The sequence below is a fragment of the Passer montanus genome, unplaced genomic scaffold (genome assembly GCF_014805655.1).
Source record: "Passer montanus isolate IOZ18808 unplaced genomic scaffold, ASM1480565v1 scaffold38, whole genome shotgun sequence".
Lineage (NCBI taxonomy): Eukaryota > Metazoa > Chordata > Aves > Passeriformes > Passeridae > Passer > Passer montanus.
In genome coordinates this window covers 1,017,830-1,033,143 of record NW_024368596.1, presented here as the reverse complement: position 1 = coordinate 1,033,143, position 15,314 = coordinate 1,017,830, and the positions used below count along the sequence as shown (strand labels likewise).

General features: G+C 41.2%; 1 protein-coding gene across 5 annotated transcripts in view; it reads right to left on the bottom strand.

The window, feature by feature from the left end:
• Positions 1–15,314, bottom strand: part of HTR2C (5-hydroxytryptamine receptor 2C) — a 216,437-nt gene that overhangs the window by 78,470 nt on the left and 122,653 nt on the right. The window contains exon 1 of one of the 5 annotated variants that reach the window (XM_039717618.1): positions 5,980–6,224. The exons of the other annotated variants lie outside the window; for them this stretch is intronic. The gene's annotated coding sequence lies outside the window, so the exon portion shown is untranslated. Of the gene's footprint in view, positions 1–5,979; positions 6,225–15,314 lie in introns of those variants that run through there. 5 annotated transcript variants of the gene reach the window in all.

The following is a 15,314-nucleotide window of genomic DNA, read 5'->3' as shown; positions in this document are numbered from 1 at the left end:
TCTGAGCCCCAAGGCTCTCATGCTGGTGACCCTCCCAGCATGTGACAGCTGCTGAGAGGAGCCTGTGAGCAGGGGACAGACTGCAGCAGCTGCTCTGAGCCTTGAAGGAGGGAGAAAACCCAGCCTTACACACTGCACACTGCCTCCTCCTTTATCTTTTGTAAAATAACGTCTCAGGAAAGCAATTTCCAAAGTGAGTAGTGCTGCCGGTGACACAGCTAGGTGAAAGAGAGAATTTACAGTGATTAGAATAGATCAGATTTATGGACTAACAGGAGAGGTGATGCGTGAAGCAGGAATGAAATGTAATGAGGCCAAGAAAAAATTAAACACATGCTCTATTGCAACCTAAACAGCAGTGTACAATTAGACAGGAAACACAATCTAAAACAATTCACATAATGCTTCATAGCAGTATCAAGGAAAAGCAGAAAAGGTCTTGCAGCTTTTACAGACCTCACAATACAGAGAACAAACCAAGGGAAGACTGTGAGGCTGCTTGAAACATCTGTATGAAATGCACAAAGAGCCTGTCAGTCTCAGGAGCACTTTTTGCCACACTGAAAAACGTGAGACAATGCCAAAGAGGCTTCTAGGAGGTTCAAACTCAGTCCTGAAATATTTCATAGATACTGTTTTATTTAGGCAACATGAGCATTTTTGCAAAATTAAACCTACAAGTTACATTAAATCACCCTAAAGCTTGCAGGACCTGGAGCCTTCAGGCATGTGACAGATAAATGCAATAGAGAAGTTGTTTCTCAAAATGAAAGGGTACAGCAGGGAATAAAAGTGGTCTAGAAGAGAGCAGGAATGAGAAGCCAAGAGTTTGAACTGGTCCTTGAAAAAGCCTTGCTGGTCTGGTAGTGGGGCTGAGCCATGCTGCAGAAAATGCTGTGCCAAAGGATGTTCTGGGTTAGCAAATACTGCTGGGGGGAACATCTGAATGCAAACAACCTATTTACAGATAGGGAATAACCTATTTACATAGAGGGACACCCTTAAAACTGTGAAAATGTTCTCTGTGCAAGGTTTATATTTCTACTCTGAAAATATTTACATACACGCTTAACTTTATATGTGTTGACTTGTGATAATCATGGGCTTCCATTTTCACTACAAAATGCAAGAGGATTAGCAGGTTGGTGTGTTTTTATCTGTCTTTGCTTCACTGTTTATTTTTTGCAGTTGTACTTGGGGCAACAGAAAGAACTGCAACTCCCAGAAAGCTAAGCGAAAATGCAAGATTTTGAAATAGTATCAGATGCAACGAAATTTTTCTTTAGTGGAGAGCACTCATTGTTCAAGATCCTCTGTACATACTTTATTAAAGTATTTCCTTAATCACAGCAAATTCTTAGCTGTATTCCTGACTAGCTTCTTTATTTGGCTCAGAAGTAAAATTATCATTCAGATATTAGCAGTTCAGATATTAGCAGATATTAGTGTTCAAAGTCTAATCTATTTTGAACACTTAAACAAAGTCAATAAATATTTAAATTAAATATAATCTGCACTTGCTCAGTGATTTTAATTAAGAATTAAGTTGATGTTCCATTGAAAAGTGTAAGTGTTTAAAGCCAGTGCAATAGGAGAATGATGTTAGAGCACTGGAGACTCTGTACCATTATAAATATATTTTTCAGTATATTGCAGGCTGAGTTTAGCACTGTAGTCAATGTTGCTACATAACTACTCAGATTAATCTTTTAAAAAATATATAAAATTGAAAGCTTAACTAAATCTTGAACTTCTTTGACTGAGATACAGAAGAGTGTTTTACTAAATTTTTCCCTTCATTTTTATTTATATTTTGAGTTCAGTTCCTTCAGGATTCCCTCCATGAGCCCTCTGGGTGTGACAAAGGAGTCTCATGGAGATTTATATGACTTTAGGAAGAAAAGTCTCCTGTGCTGGCTTCACACAGTTCTTTTTAAACAAGAGTGTTACCATCCTATTTAAGACAAAACCTTATTCCTTGCATGAGGATTACAAAATCTGAATCCCAGCCATGGGCTCCCCATACTAAATAAATCCAAGACCAAAGGGTGGCCCACCCACCCCAGAGCACGCCCCCAACTCTGGAAACCTGCACAAGTTACAAATCTCACAGTCAGCTGCAAGTTTTTTCTGTTGTAGTCCACAAACAAGTAAAAATATTTCTTCTATTTGTTCTAGTCTCTGAAAATATGCCTACAGAGACTGTAGTTGCATTTTTATCCCAACATGGACACTGTATTGGACAAATTTTTCTTTGGTTTAAGGGACAGAGTCTGATGTGGAGGGACAGGCTGTGTCTGCCCTTTACCCCAGAACTGGGAACCAACAAATAGAACCCAAAAACACAAACAAACAAACAAAACCACCAAAAACCCAACCAAACAAAACAATACAAAAAAGAAATAAGAAAATAAATACTTAAACCTACTTCCAGTAATTCTGAATGTTACTAACTAAAGCAACAAAAGAAAATTGGTATTTTGCAGAGTGAAGCTTTCAGTTCTCCTTTGAGCAGCTTTGTGGCATGTAAAAAGATAATAAGAAGCTAGCTGTATTCCTCTGGAGGCCTGATTTTAAAAATCTCTAATTCACAACCAACAGCCACTTTCTGATCCAGAAATAAATAACCTACCCAAAAACCCCAACTCAGCACCCCACAGAAGAGCACCACACACAGACACAGTCACAAGAGGGTGGAAGATTAACTCTCTTTTTGATCTGTTGATGAGAAAGAGCACAGTTTTGACACAAAACTGCATTTTCTCCAGTGGACACCAAACAACTCAGGGTAGCACAGTCCAAGAGAGGATTTTCAAAACTGCCATCCATCTGACTTTAATCTGTTCTACCAATTGAGCTGGTGACATCCAATGCCCCAAGCCATGAGCATTTCTCTGCTAAAGAGTCAGCATAGGCAATATGGGATATTTAAGTATTTTAGAACACTCTTAGGAAAGAAAATTAAACACAGCAAAGCCCAGCCAGAAAAAGCCAGCAATAACATTTTCCACCACAGCAGAATTTTCATGTCATGGACGTTTGGCACTGGGTGCATAGAAGCAGGGTCTCTGCCAGCAAGGTAGGGTACAGCAAACACATTAAACCCACAGCAATTCTTCATGGCTTCAGCTTTGCCCTCTGCCATTCTCCTTTGTCCTGCAGTCCTATTCATAGAGAATGAGGCATATGCCAGCATCACCTTTCACTCTGTCCCTCAGACAACTCTCTTCTGGCTTAATTTCCAATTAGCATTCCTGTTTTATATGCCGTATATCACTCATAATAATTTTGGTGCAGTCAAACAGTTCCTCCCCAAATGAGAGGAAGGTTAATGACACTTCCTGTGGCTGTCGCTGTATGCTTTGCATGAGAAAGGGAGTGGATTTTAAATACCAGGAGACAGCCTCTCCTGGAATGCCTCAGAGCAGATGATGCCCCTTCTTCATTGACAGGGTCTCTGAGGTCAAGATGACCTCGAGGTGTTGTTAGAAAATCTCTTTTTCCCAGCCTCACAATCAAAGAAAAAGTCGAGATTCCTTGGCTCTGCTTTTCAAGGTTGTTTATTTTCTCTTTTCTAACACATTCTTTCTCTGACCCACTGAGGTCTGTCTGGCAGGTCAGTTCATGGCACACTGCCTGCCCTTGGGGTGGTGTCAACATTTTATACTAAAAACTACATGTGTTTTATTTATATAATTTTCCAATACCTATCACCTATGTTAGACAGTCTGTCTCTACTCTAAACCAATCAAGAAGTGTCACCATCACAGCAGAAGATGGAGGGCAAGATGAAGATGAGGAAAGACAGGACACACCCAGATTCCTCCATCTTGCCTCTTGAACCCCCATTCTAAAAACCCCAAAATTCTACTTTTTCACCCTGTGACAAATTAACTATCATTCTACTTAAACTCTTGTGGCTTGTACATCTTCATACAGAGCTGGTAGTTTTTTCCATGGGTTAAAATCAAAGGCACAGGTGTCTTTGACTCCATGCCAAGGTCTCTGAACACCCTGCCAGGGCCTCAAACCATCCAGGGCAGCCAGAGGAATGTCCTGGGTTCTGACACTTCATCACTGACATTCAGCTGCACTGCCCACCTTTTACAAACCAGGAGGTGGGATTTTTTTCAGCCCTGACACTCTTGTACCCTGAGCAAACCAAGAAGGGGCCCAAGTATCCTAAGGCTGGATCTTTGGCTGTAACAGAGCAAAAACTGTGCCTTGGGAATGGAGCAAAGCAGCAGGGACCACTGTTTGCAGTGGTGCACTGCTGGAAGTGTCTCCTCCCTCCCAGCTCAGAGCCACACACAGCCCTGGGCTGGGCTGGGCACAGGGAAGGTCCTGCTGCTCCAGGGCCAGGCAGGGTGACAGCAGCGCCAGGTCCCTGCTTCACCTCCCAAACAATGCAAGGGGAATGCAACTTCTGTATTAAAGACAGAAAACATTAGAGGGAACACAGTGCAAACAGAGAGATGATCTGAATAGGAGTTTGACCCAGGAGCCACTGACTGCAGCCAAAATATTTCCATTTAAGTAAGTGTTGTTAATCTTATTGTATAATTCCTGTTACTTGTTATTCTTTTCCCAAAGGAAAAAACAACTAATTCTGATTGCCTGGTAAAAGTTGCCACTGGTTGTGGCATTACAGTAGCTTCAAATATTTTTATGCTAACAGCACACCATATTAGCAACTATACTTTTTTCCTATTTTTTTACATTTCTTGTTGTTTGCATAATTAATTTTTTGCCTCCAACTTCTGTCAAACTGCTTTTGAATTCAACTCACAATGCAGAAAAAAAAGTATTTTAATAGGTGCAGCAGCTACAAAAGAAACCATTAAGTTTACATTTAAAATAGAATCAGCACATGAAGAAAATTATCTACATAATTAGTGACTTGAGGCAATTGTGGCTGATCATATTATGATCAAAAGATTAGAAAAGGCCTCACCTCATCTTTACCTAAGAAAGGATTGATGATAGCTGCTGTTTTTATGAACTACAGTGGTTTGCAATTAAGCACATAATTTGTGTGTTTAGCCAGAGAATTCCCTGGGTTGTAGCTTTCTTTACATGTTAATAGGAAACATCTTAGGCTTAAATATTTGGTTTATGTGAACTTGAGATATTATGATGGGGTTAAATCTTAATACAGAAATTATGCAATGTCATTTTAATTCTGAAGGGGTGTATTTCAAACATTTTTATGCAAGGTTTAAGTTAAAAAGACAAAACCAACCTAAACAAAACCACCAACAAGCCTCCCCCCCTCCCCCAATACTTCACATTCCCTGGAGATGGAACTGATTTGAAGGATGTCATCAACAAGAAAGGTCAGCTTCAAAACTTAATTCTCATCAGAAGCAAAGCAGATGGGACAGGAAATGTAATCCAGCACCCCCACATAACCATTCACAGGAGCAAAGGGGTCTTATCCAAAATAAGAGACAGTGCCTGGGCTGAGCAGGATGTCAGGTACATCATCTCAGCTCATCACAAGGCTCAAACACCCACCCCTTCAGTCTCTGTTTCTCACTGGATCCCACTGGCCCCCTTGCCAAAGTGGGAAATCTCTCTGTGTGCTGTTTGTGATGGAGAATTTCGTGTCACTTTTACATCACAAACAGAAGCCATGCTGGGCCCAAGAGAGCCCAGGTGCTCAGCAGGATCCATCCCCACACCAGGCTGTCTTTTCCCCAGGACAGCCCAGACCTGCTCAGGGCTGAGCTGCCCAAACACCCCACAGCCCCTCTGGCACAGGGCTCCCCCTGACCCTGGCACAAATCTGGGCTGAGACCTCCTTCCCCAGCGCCACGGCCGTGGTCCTGCAGCTGCAGCTCTGCAGTCTGGCTTAAGCTCTGGCTTTAGTTCAAACAGGAATCAATTCAGGGAAGCCCTCAAAGATCCCTTTTGCCTTTAGGAACACTTACAGCACAAATCACTGCGTTTTGTCTCGGTGCCAGGCTTTGTACTCACTTTGTGTTACCATGAAGGGCTGCCAAAAGGGAAGGAGAGGAACTGGGGTCCATTAGCCCGACTTCACTTTTTCATGATCTTCCCAGAAGTCGCTGTCTGTGCTGCTCTGATGCATCTGTGCAGTTCTCATCCAAAGCCCACACTGCAGCCCTGGGGTATCTACAGCTTTTCATGCTGGGTGACAGCAGCACAGGCAGCAGAGAGAGCTGATCCTCCAGAAAGTACCACTGGAAGGATGAGTTCTGTGTCAGCTCGCTGTCCCCACGGAATGACAGCACTGGCCAGGCTGCAGGCATCACATCAGCTGCTGATCCTGAGTACATGGCAAATGAAGGAAGTGGCATTTCTATCAGCAGGAAACATTTGGGTCCAAGTTAAGATAACTGTTCAGGAATGAACAAGTGTGCTTAGCCAAGGGGTCATGGCAAGTGAATTTTGTCACCTAAAATTTAATGACCCCTACAAAAAGGGGTCTGGTTTTTCTGCCCCTTCATGGGGCACTCACCAAAATAACTTGCTTAGTGCTCACAAAGAGGTGAAGAAACACCAGGGCCTCTGTTACAGCCAGTGCCTTCACAAAATGCCTATTTAATGTTTAATGGCTCTGAGGTTACAGTTTGCACTGTCAGCTTTAAGACATAGCATACCTAGGATGGGGAAAATGCAGCTTATTTAAACTAGTTATTTGTCTTTCAAAAAAGACTCAGGGAAGGTTCTTTAAGAACACTGAGCAATACCAATTAATAATATCTGAGTCACTGGGTTGGCTTCATTTTAGACATTAAGGGGTTCTCTGTGGATTTTCCCATTTATTAGTATTTTAAATTTTTTTAGATTAGACCATTATTTTTATAACTGCAGTTGGGAAATAAATATCTTAAGAGGGTTTTTTCCTTTTAATGCAGGGTTACAAAGTGATTTACAGTGAAAATTATGAAGACTTAATATTTGAGTTTCCTCTGGAACATACTGTTCCTGCAAGGTCAGTACCATTGAATAGTATTTAAAACTCATGGAAATACATGTCTTGTGGGGCAGCCAAAATGCTGCAGTCCATAATGACTGTGCCACAGGAATAAGAACAAGCAGCTGCAACTGCCAGCAAAGTTTTGGTCACCAATTTGGGAATTAAAAACCCTCCTAAACTGATTACAGCCAAGATTTGCAGGAACAGCACAAAGGGCATCTCTTCCCCTGACATGAGTCATTAACTTCTATATTATTTGCTTTCTATGTTTTAAGATCACCCAAACACTTTTGCATTAATTTCATTAATGCAAGTAAGCGAAAAATACAATTAAAAAAAAAAATCACAGGACTCATTTACATTTCCCAGTCACCTTCTAATGAATAATTTTACATGCAGCGTCCACTCTGTAGAACAGGCCCCTCAAAGGCAGGGTTTGAACAGCCACAACCCAGCACTTTAGAAAGTGATCACACCAGTCCCCATTCAACAAAAAACCACATTTATTTAAAGGTTTGCACCATTTCAGAAGGCTGCACAATGTCTCACAGATAAGCAGTACTGCAGAGGAAACAAAGGCAGGGAAAGGGCAGGCACTGGGGACAAGGACTGACTCCACAAGACATCCATCATGGCATAACAAGCACTGCATTCTTGGCAGGTTTATCGCTGCAAAAAAGGAATTAAGAGCAGCCTGAAGAGCCACAGCACATGGGAGCTGCCTAACGCTCCAACTTCACACCTGGATTTACTGATGTTGTAAATGTCCATGTCACGAGTCTCTCACAACACTCATACCCTGCAATCAAACAGCCAAGTGAAAATTTAAATTTTTGTAATATTGGGGGTAGGAGGAGGGGATTATTCCCCATGACTGAGAACCAAGAACTGAAAATAGTGTGATGTTAAATGAATAAAACTTACAGAAGTAGTTAAAAGAATCATGAAATCACTCCATGTAAAGGTGCTGAGTCAAGTTTTTTTGAGTGTGTGCCAAGACTGCATTGCTCAGAAAACAGATGAACTCTTTAGAAAAGATCTATCATAACTCCTCTGAAAATAATTTTTATTTCAATTCACTTGACAAACTTCCCAGTAGGGACAGTTGGGAATCACACATCCAATGCCACACTGTGGAGCTGTATACCTAATGCCTGATCCAAATCCCTAATGGACATCAATTATTATTTGAGATGAATTAAACATGAAGATTATTTATTTCCATAGCACATTTTAAGTATGTACTTGTATGTGATGAAAATTTTATTGTTTGTGCTTGGGAAGTAAAAGAGGCAGGATGCCTAGTGTTAAAACGAATTTTCTAATTGAACTTTAATGAGCCTTGTCAAATCCCTTGATGCAGCTTTCTCACTTCTAAGGATCACTTGGTCCTTATCTAAAGAGTGAGCCTACATTAACATTTAAAGGCAGCAGGGCTGTGCATGTTGAGCCTTAGATTTAACCTCAGGCAAAATATTTTTCCTTTAAAAATTAGCCAAATGGAATTAGCTAATGAAATTCTTTTACATTATTTTAGATAAGGTATGTAATTTATTTACATTATTTGATTTATGAGGGAAAACACTATGGAAAAAGAAGAAATAATAAAAAAAAACCAACCAGCCAAAACTCTGCTAGCTGTTGGCAGATTAAAAGCAACAGCAAATTCTATATTTCAGAAGTAAGTTTTCTCCAGAGTTTCCCCTTGAAAACAAGAAAATTGTTTTGTCTTTTCAAAAAGAGATTCCATTTTGACCACTTTGCTATGACCAAGGTCATGGCAAATGCCTTAGAACCAGCAGTACATTTATGCTGCTGACACTACTGAGAAACTGTTACCCAAGTTTGTAAATTTTTTTAATACAAACATTACTATAGCAGAGAAACATTTTGTGTGATTCGAGCACAAAACAGTTCCAGAGAAAGTGAAGTCCCAGAGGACAGAGTGGCTGTGCTCCTCTGGATCTCTCAGCAGGTCCCAAAGCACCACAGAGGGGCCCAAAAATAGAGCAAATTTTAACAATAAAACACACATGACTTCCTAGTCTCACAGACCTCCTGGAAACATTTTCTTTCTCTTCATGTCAACCTTTTCCTTTCACACACAGCTCTTCAAGGAGGTTTTTATAGGCACTGCATCTGGAATTGGAGATCTGAAATGCCAGATCCAGCTACAGCAGGGCAATGAATTATTCCTGTCAGTCCATATCACAGACTCAGGAGCTCAGATTGCTGTCACTGTCAGTAGTGCTAAAATTCATGAACATAGTTTATGAGTAACCCTTAGTTCAATTTAATTACCTTACACCAAACCAACTAGCAAAAACCATGGCTTCAATCCAGAAAAGAGAGTATTATCCATCAAAGTATAAAAGCACTCCTAATCTGAGGTTGGGCAAGCACTTACTCTCATGCCTTTGTGGTATCAAAGGCTTCTGTCATTCAAAAGGCATTTTCAATTATGATGTATTCCTATTCTTTTTTAAAAAGGCACCCCAAAGAAATATAAAATCCTCATTTAATTACATCCCTACCCTTACAAGCCCAGTGCTGCTTTGTAAGACTAAAAATTTCCTGGATGTTAAATAGGAATATCATTCCTAAGGAAAAATAATGTCAAGGATAAAACTTTGTTCCTGAAGAAAACTAGAACTTCACTTGGTATTTTAAAGACTTCATTAACAAAACCCTCTGTGGGTATCTACAAATGTTAAATTAAGATCAAGACCTTAAACAGTTTGTCAAACAGATGAGCACATCAAAGCATTTCAAGAAGGAAGAACCTGAGACTTGAAAAGCTGTCAAGAGAGGAGAAGTGAGAAGAAATAAAGGCTAATGAAGTAACTGCAATGCCTGAAGAAATGTCTGGAATAGGTTTTCCTCTACATTATCATTTTAGAGCACTAAAAATGAGGCTGAATTCATTTTATGAGCCTGAATTCAGTTCATCACATTCAATATTTTATTACATAGAGATGCATATTTCTGTGAAGACCCATTCCCCCCTTTCTTAATCTCTTTATAACTGAACGATCTCTTTGCTGTTATTTCCAAGTTATTTCTCATGTTGGGAAAAAGAGGAGAAAATATTGCATCCATTCCTGCACAGCTGCTGGAAGGTGCCATAGTCCTGGTGCAATCCCTGGGCCAGAGATGGGGGGGAAATAGTCCATTTACTGTGGGTAATTAAATTTAATTTATGCAAATAAATCTCTACAAAGATCCAGGACAAATAAATCAGACTTTTCTTTGTCTATAACCTGAGGCCCAAGGAAACCCACAGCACCCTCATGGTGCAACATCTTCAGGCTTGAGGCTTTAATTTGGGGAAAAAGCACCTGCCCTGGTGTTCAGCATGGTACAACTCTGTATGTGCACCTCTCTTCCCCTGCAAAGGCAGGTGTATGAAAAGGTCCATTTGTTGGATATCTACTGCTGATAGTAAAGAAATTTTTGTTAGAAGGAAGCCAAGTTAACAACTGATGCCAACTCTAAAACTGCAGAGCTGTGTAGTCATCTTTGTGTCTCCTCTATGAGCTCATAAATAAAGGGGTATAAGCTGTTGAACTACTTCTCTTAAGTTTTCAAATAATATTCTTTGTACACATCATGATTTTTAAAGAAATTCCATTTTTATCTTGTGTAACACACACTAGGTCTGCAGTCTGCCTGCTAATTATTTCAGATCCACAAGGTTTGCATCCCACATGGAAAGAGCTAAATCTTCTGTGAGAGCTGGAATTAATCCTTCTGACTTGGAAAAATCTATTCTCAATCCAGCCTCCTTGTATTCATTGCAGTGTTGTCCCCCAACACAACCTGAATTTTAAGTGTACTTGCTGTGACACTACTGGAAGATGCTGTTCCAGTTGCCTGTTTTATTGAGTGTAACGCTTCCCAAAATATGATGGGGTTTGATGGATGATTATTTGAAAGCTCTGCTTGTAGGATAAAAGTTAAGCCAGCAAAGCAATGCTTTTCATTGAGCACACTCCATTTGGGAACACTGCTGGAGATGCACCTGGAAGTGCTCATTGGTGGAGACACAACGTGTCTGACTGTAGCCATGATATTTTGTGAAAAATATAAATCAGCCTTCTGAGCAAAATGGAGTCAAGCCTTGTGTCCCCACACATGGGTGGTTTGCCACATCTGACTGCAGCAGGGGATGGTTGTGGGCAGACCATGAAAGGACCATGGGTGGGCTCCTGTCAGCAAAGGAGGCTGCAAACCTCCAGAGCCAGCAGGAAACCTCCTGGAGCCCTGGGAGCCTTGGCCACCTTTCCTGCTCTGCAGGCTCAGGGTCACCACCACAATTTCCTTGCTGGATTCATCAGCTGTGGCCCCAGGAGGGAAAAGTCCCTGCAGCCCAGAAGACAAATTTTAATGGGTCAAATCCACTTCTTCAGGTTCTGGAGGCTCACCATCATGAGGATCAGAGAATGTGGTGCTCACTTTTTAAGCTCATTTGATATGGGAAAATAAATTTTGTGCAGGATGAAGACAATTCCTTTGCCACCAATGGGAATTCATCATCACAGAGTCCTGCACAGTCACCTCCCTGCTGCCATCTCCCTACAAGGTTTCACAAAGACACCCACACCTGTTTTCAGGGGCATATTGATAAATAAGAAACCCCTGACATCATCTTCCCTCCAGAGGAGCACAGGCAGGGCTCCCAATTACCATAGAGTGTATTTTTTATCTTAATGCTTAGCAAAGCCTAAAGCAAACACTCACTATCAGAAGCAAAATACAGCCACAGACCATTGTTGGTGCCTCTTGGAAATTATGTGATAAGCTGCCTGCAAGCTCATTATAACCCAGCTTCCAAAATATATTAGAAATTTTCAAAGCCCGAAAAGATGAATAATCAAGGAAATTTAAAATGTCATTTACTGAGGGAATAGCATTATGAAACAATCTTTTCTGCTGCTACAAACTGACTTTAGCCACAGAATTTATTAACCAGTGATAAATGTCAATCACAGTTTTCCTCTCCAAACAAAGAAAATATTTTTGTGTTCACCCTATGCCCCTCAGCTGGCTCACTAATGTTCTACTTAAAGCTAGGAATAAAAAGAATAATGGGATTCAAAATACAGTATTGTTTCTAAAGCTTAATAAAAGGAAAGTCACTGAGTGCAAACCTGAGTAATTACTTGTACTCAGAAGAAAATTACTCAGGCAGTTCCCCAGTTTAAAACACTCAGAGAAAAAAAAAAGTTATGCTAGGGCTTATTTATATAATTGAGCTGGTTTTGAGTGCATGACTAAATAAATAACTTCTTCAAACAAGAAAACAGGACCCATGCTGTATGCATGCAGCTCCTACTCATTGCTTTCACCTGTATTTTACTGCATTTTTTACAGTAATATTTACTGTAAAATATTACAATTTTTATTTTAAAATTATATCTTTCCTTAGATATAACAGGAAGCTTTTCAGTTACTAGTTGGCAGAGTTTCATTGAGGTTAACAATAGCAAAGAAATCTCTCTCACAGTACCCTGAGGAAAAAATTTCTTAGTAAGAAGTCCCAGACAGCAGTAAGAAAATTATTTGTTTAAAATTACACCATATTGCCATTGGTGAGAAATAGCAGGAGAGTAAAACTTCTTGAGAAAAGACACAGGAATGTCACCTTGTCTTTCACTGAAGCGGGAATTCTGTCAATAGGCATATTGAGTATTGCCTTTGGGGACAAGCTCTGTGAGTGGGTAATAGCTGTGATCACTTCCCACAGGAGTTCAGTGTGCTCCTGGTCTGGTTGTCCCCACCCCGGGGAGGGACAGGGCCAACCCAGCACAGATTGGAGATGGATCCAGCTATCCTGGCTGTGGGTCACAGTGTCTGTGACATTTAACCAGCTTCAGGTATTTCTCCATGACTGACTTTCCTAGAGGATCAGACAGGTTTGTTTGCAAATAACCAGCTGCACATGGGGGCATTCTGGAGCCAGCAGCATCTGCAGGGGCTTGGCATTTCTTTACACACACAACTTCTGGTAATGACATTTCTCCCTGCTGCCAGGCTCTGCCAGAGCCACAGCTGGGAGTATTTGGTGTTACTTCACAAGCAAGGGCCATCTCCAGTTCTGGTGCCTCATCTCATGGGAGAAAATTCTCTCATTTTTCCTTTCAGCCCTTCTGCTTTACTCCTTTGGTGATCTTTCTCTTTTCCCAGTCTCACCCAGCAAGATGAATCAAGCACCCTACTAGATGCATCTTACAATGCCACAAAGGCACCCCAAAATGTCTGAGCTCAGCTTTTTCCTGTCTCAGGAAAACCTCAGCCATCCCAGAGCCATACAACAGCTCTGACCCTAAAAACCTTTGGATGCTACCACAGGGCTCATGATTACTGCCCTCTGACCTCTGAGGGAATCCCATCCAGCCTCCTTGTCTTAGGAGTTGGTTCAAACTGCAGACATGCCAGAATCACCAAGCAGTTTGGGATCAAAGAGCCCCAGAAACTGTTTATAGCACAAACAGCCACTGCAGAGAAGCTGAGTGATAGCACCCACATATTTATAGTTCAAGGAAGGAATAGATCTTCCCTGCAAACCAGAGCCAGGAGGATTCTGCAGAACATGTCAAGCTCCACTGATGGAGATGGGTCGAGCAGAGATGAAGTAACTGATAAAGCAAATAGATGCAAAATGGATGTGAAGGTCCCATACACCCACATATGAAATACCATCCTGCAAATGAAGCAGTTTATTATCTCCCAGAATGCTCAAGGAAGTCAAAAAGCAGGGAAATGTGATTTATTTTAAACCACAACAGCCAAAAGAGCTCTCACAGAAGAGAAAATATTCATGGTTTTAAGCATATCTACTCCACTATTTGTGCCATTTTCAAGACCCTCTGTGTGCATAATGAAAAATTAAATCATTTCCAAAGTCACTTTGCATGGCACTACATGTAAACCAGGGCAGTTCAGATGCCTTAACAAAATTTGCTCTTTAGTGCTCTGCATCACCTTTTGTCTCTGCTGTGAATTTGGTAGGCTGGCACATGAATGTCCCCCTTGATCTCAGATTTTGCTGTATTCCTACCTTCTTATTGCTATTTGTCTTAGTACTACAGTTTCTTTCACCAGCATGCTGCCAACTGCACACCTACACTCAACAACTCCCAAAACAAAGGAATTTTGAGTTACAGGTGCGGAGGGAAAATGTCCTTTTGCAATCAGAGTCTCTCTCTCTGAAGTCTCTGCAAGTTATTCTGTTGATTTCTATGGCACCGAAGCAAACAGCCACATCAGATGCTGAGATCTTACTGTTCTTGGAGAGATGACAGCAGTCACTTCTGTTATCTAATTATTCATACTCTTCAAAATTAAGGGCTGTGTTTTAGCACAGGTACAGTGCCACTAGGGATTTTGTGTTATGAATGAATTAATATTTACATATTCTCAGCCCTGGCATGGAGGAATCAGTCTTAGCTATTTCTCCTCAGTTCACGTATCACATTCTGAATTCACAGTGGCTGACAGTACCCTAAGTTCTACACAAACAGGCAGGGTTTTAATTTCTACTGGTGTACAATAAGGCATGCCAACATTTTTTGCTCCACCTGTTTCAGGGCCAGGTTCCAGTGCACTGGTGTGGTGAGACCAGGAGCATTTCATGTGAGCAGTGCTGTGCTCCCAGAGCATCCTGCTGGCTCCTCTGCACTGCCCTGGAGAGCACAGGCTCTTACAGCTCCTGCACTGGGGGCTGAAGCTGTTTTTAGCAGTCAATAGTGCTGCTTTAAGAGCATCAAACAAACACATAATAGCAAATCCTAGACCCAAACCCAGTGATTTTTCAGCTGACCACGCATCCTATCAAATCGATGATTCAATGCATCTGAGGCTCAGGGAGGAGGGCATCAGCTGTGGATTCACATGAGAAAAGGGCAAGAGTGTTTCATCCCCTCATCAGCACTGCCCAGGGAGAAGATCAGCTCCCATTTCCTACTGTGCAGGCTCTTCCTCCTCATTCACATCCTGGCCTATGCCAAAAGACCTTTTGGACCAAAAACAGACCTACGAGCTTCAGTCTTGTAAAATTTCTGTAAAATCCTTCCAAGGCTTCTCCTGCAAAGGGATCTGAACAGCCCACATGAACATATCTGCATTCTCAAAATCCTCTGCAAGCAATGGAAATTTACTTCAGAGTCACGGGGAAGGAAACAACAGCACAGAAAAAAATTGAATATCCAGCTCAGTATTTCACTATGCCAACCTCAGAAACAAACCAGACCACAGGGACAAACTGCAAAGGAGATGCAGCTTCAGCTGAGCCATGGTGCCATACAACATAACAAAGACAGGGTCTGTAGATAATGAAATTGCCACAGTGATCCACCTAATTGAAAAT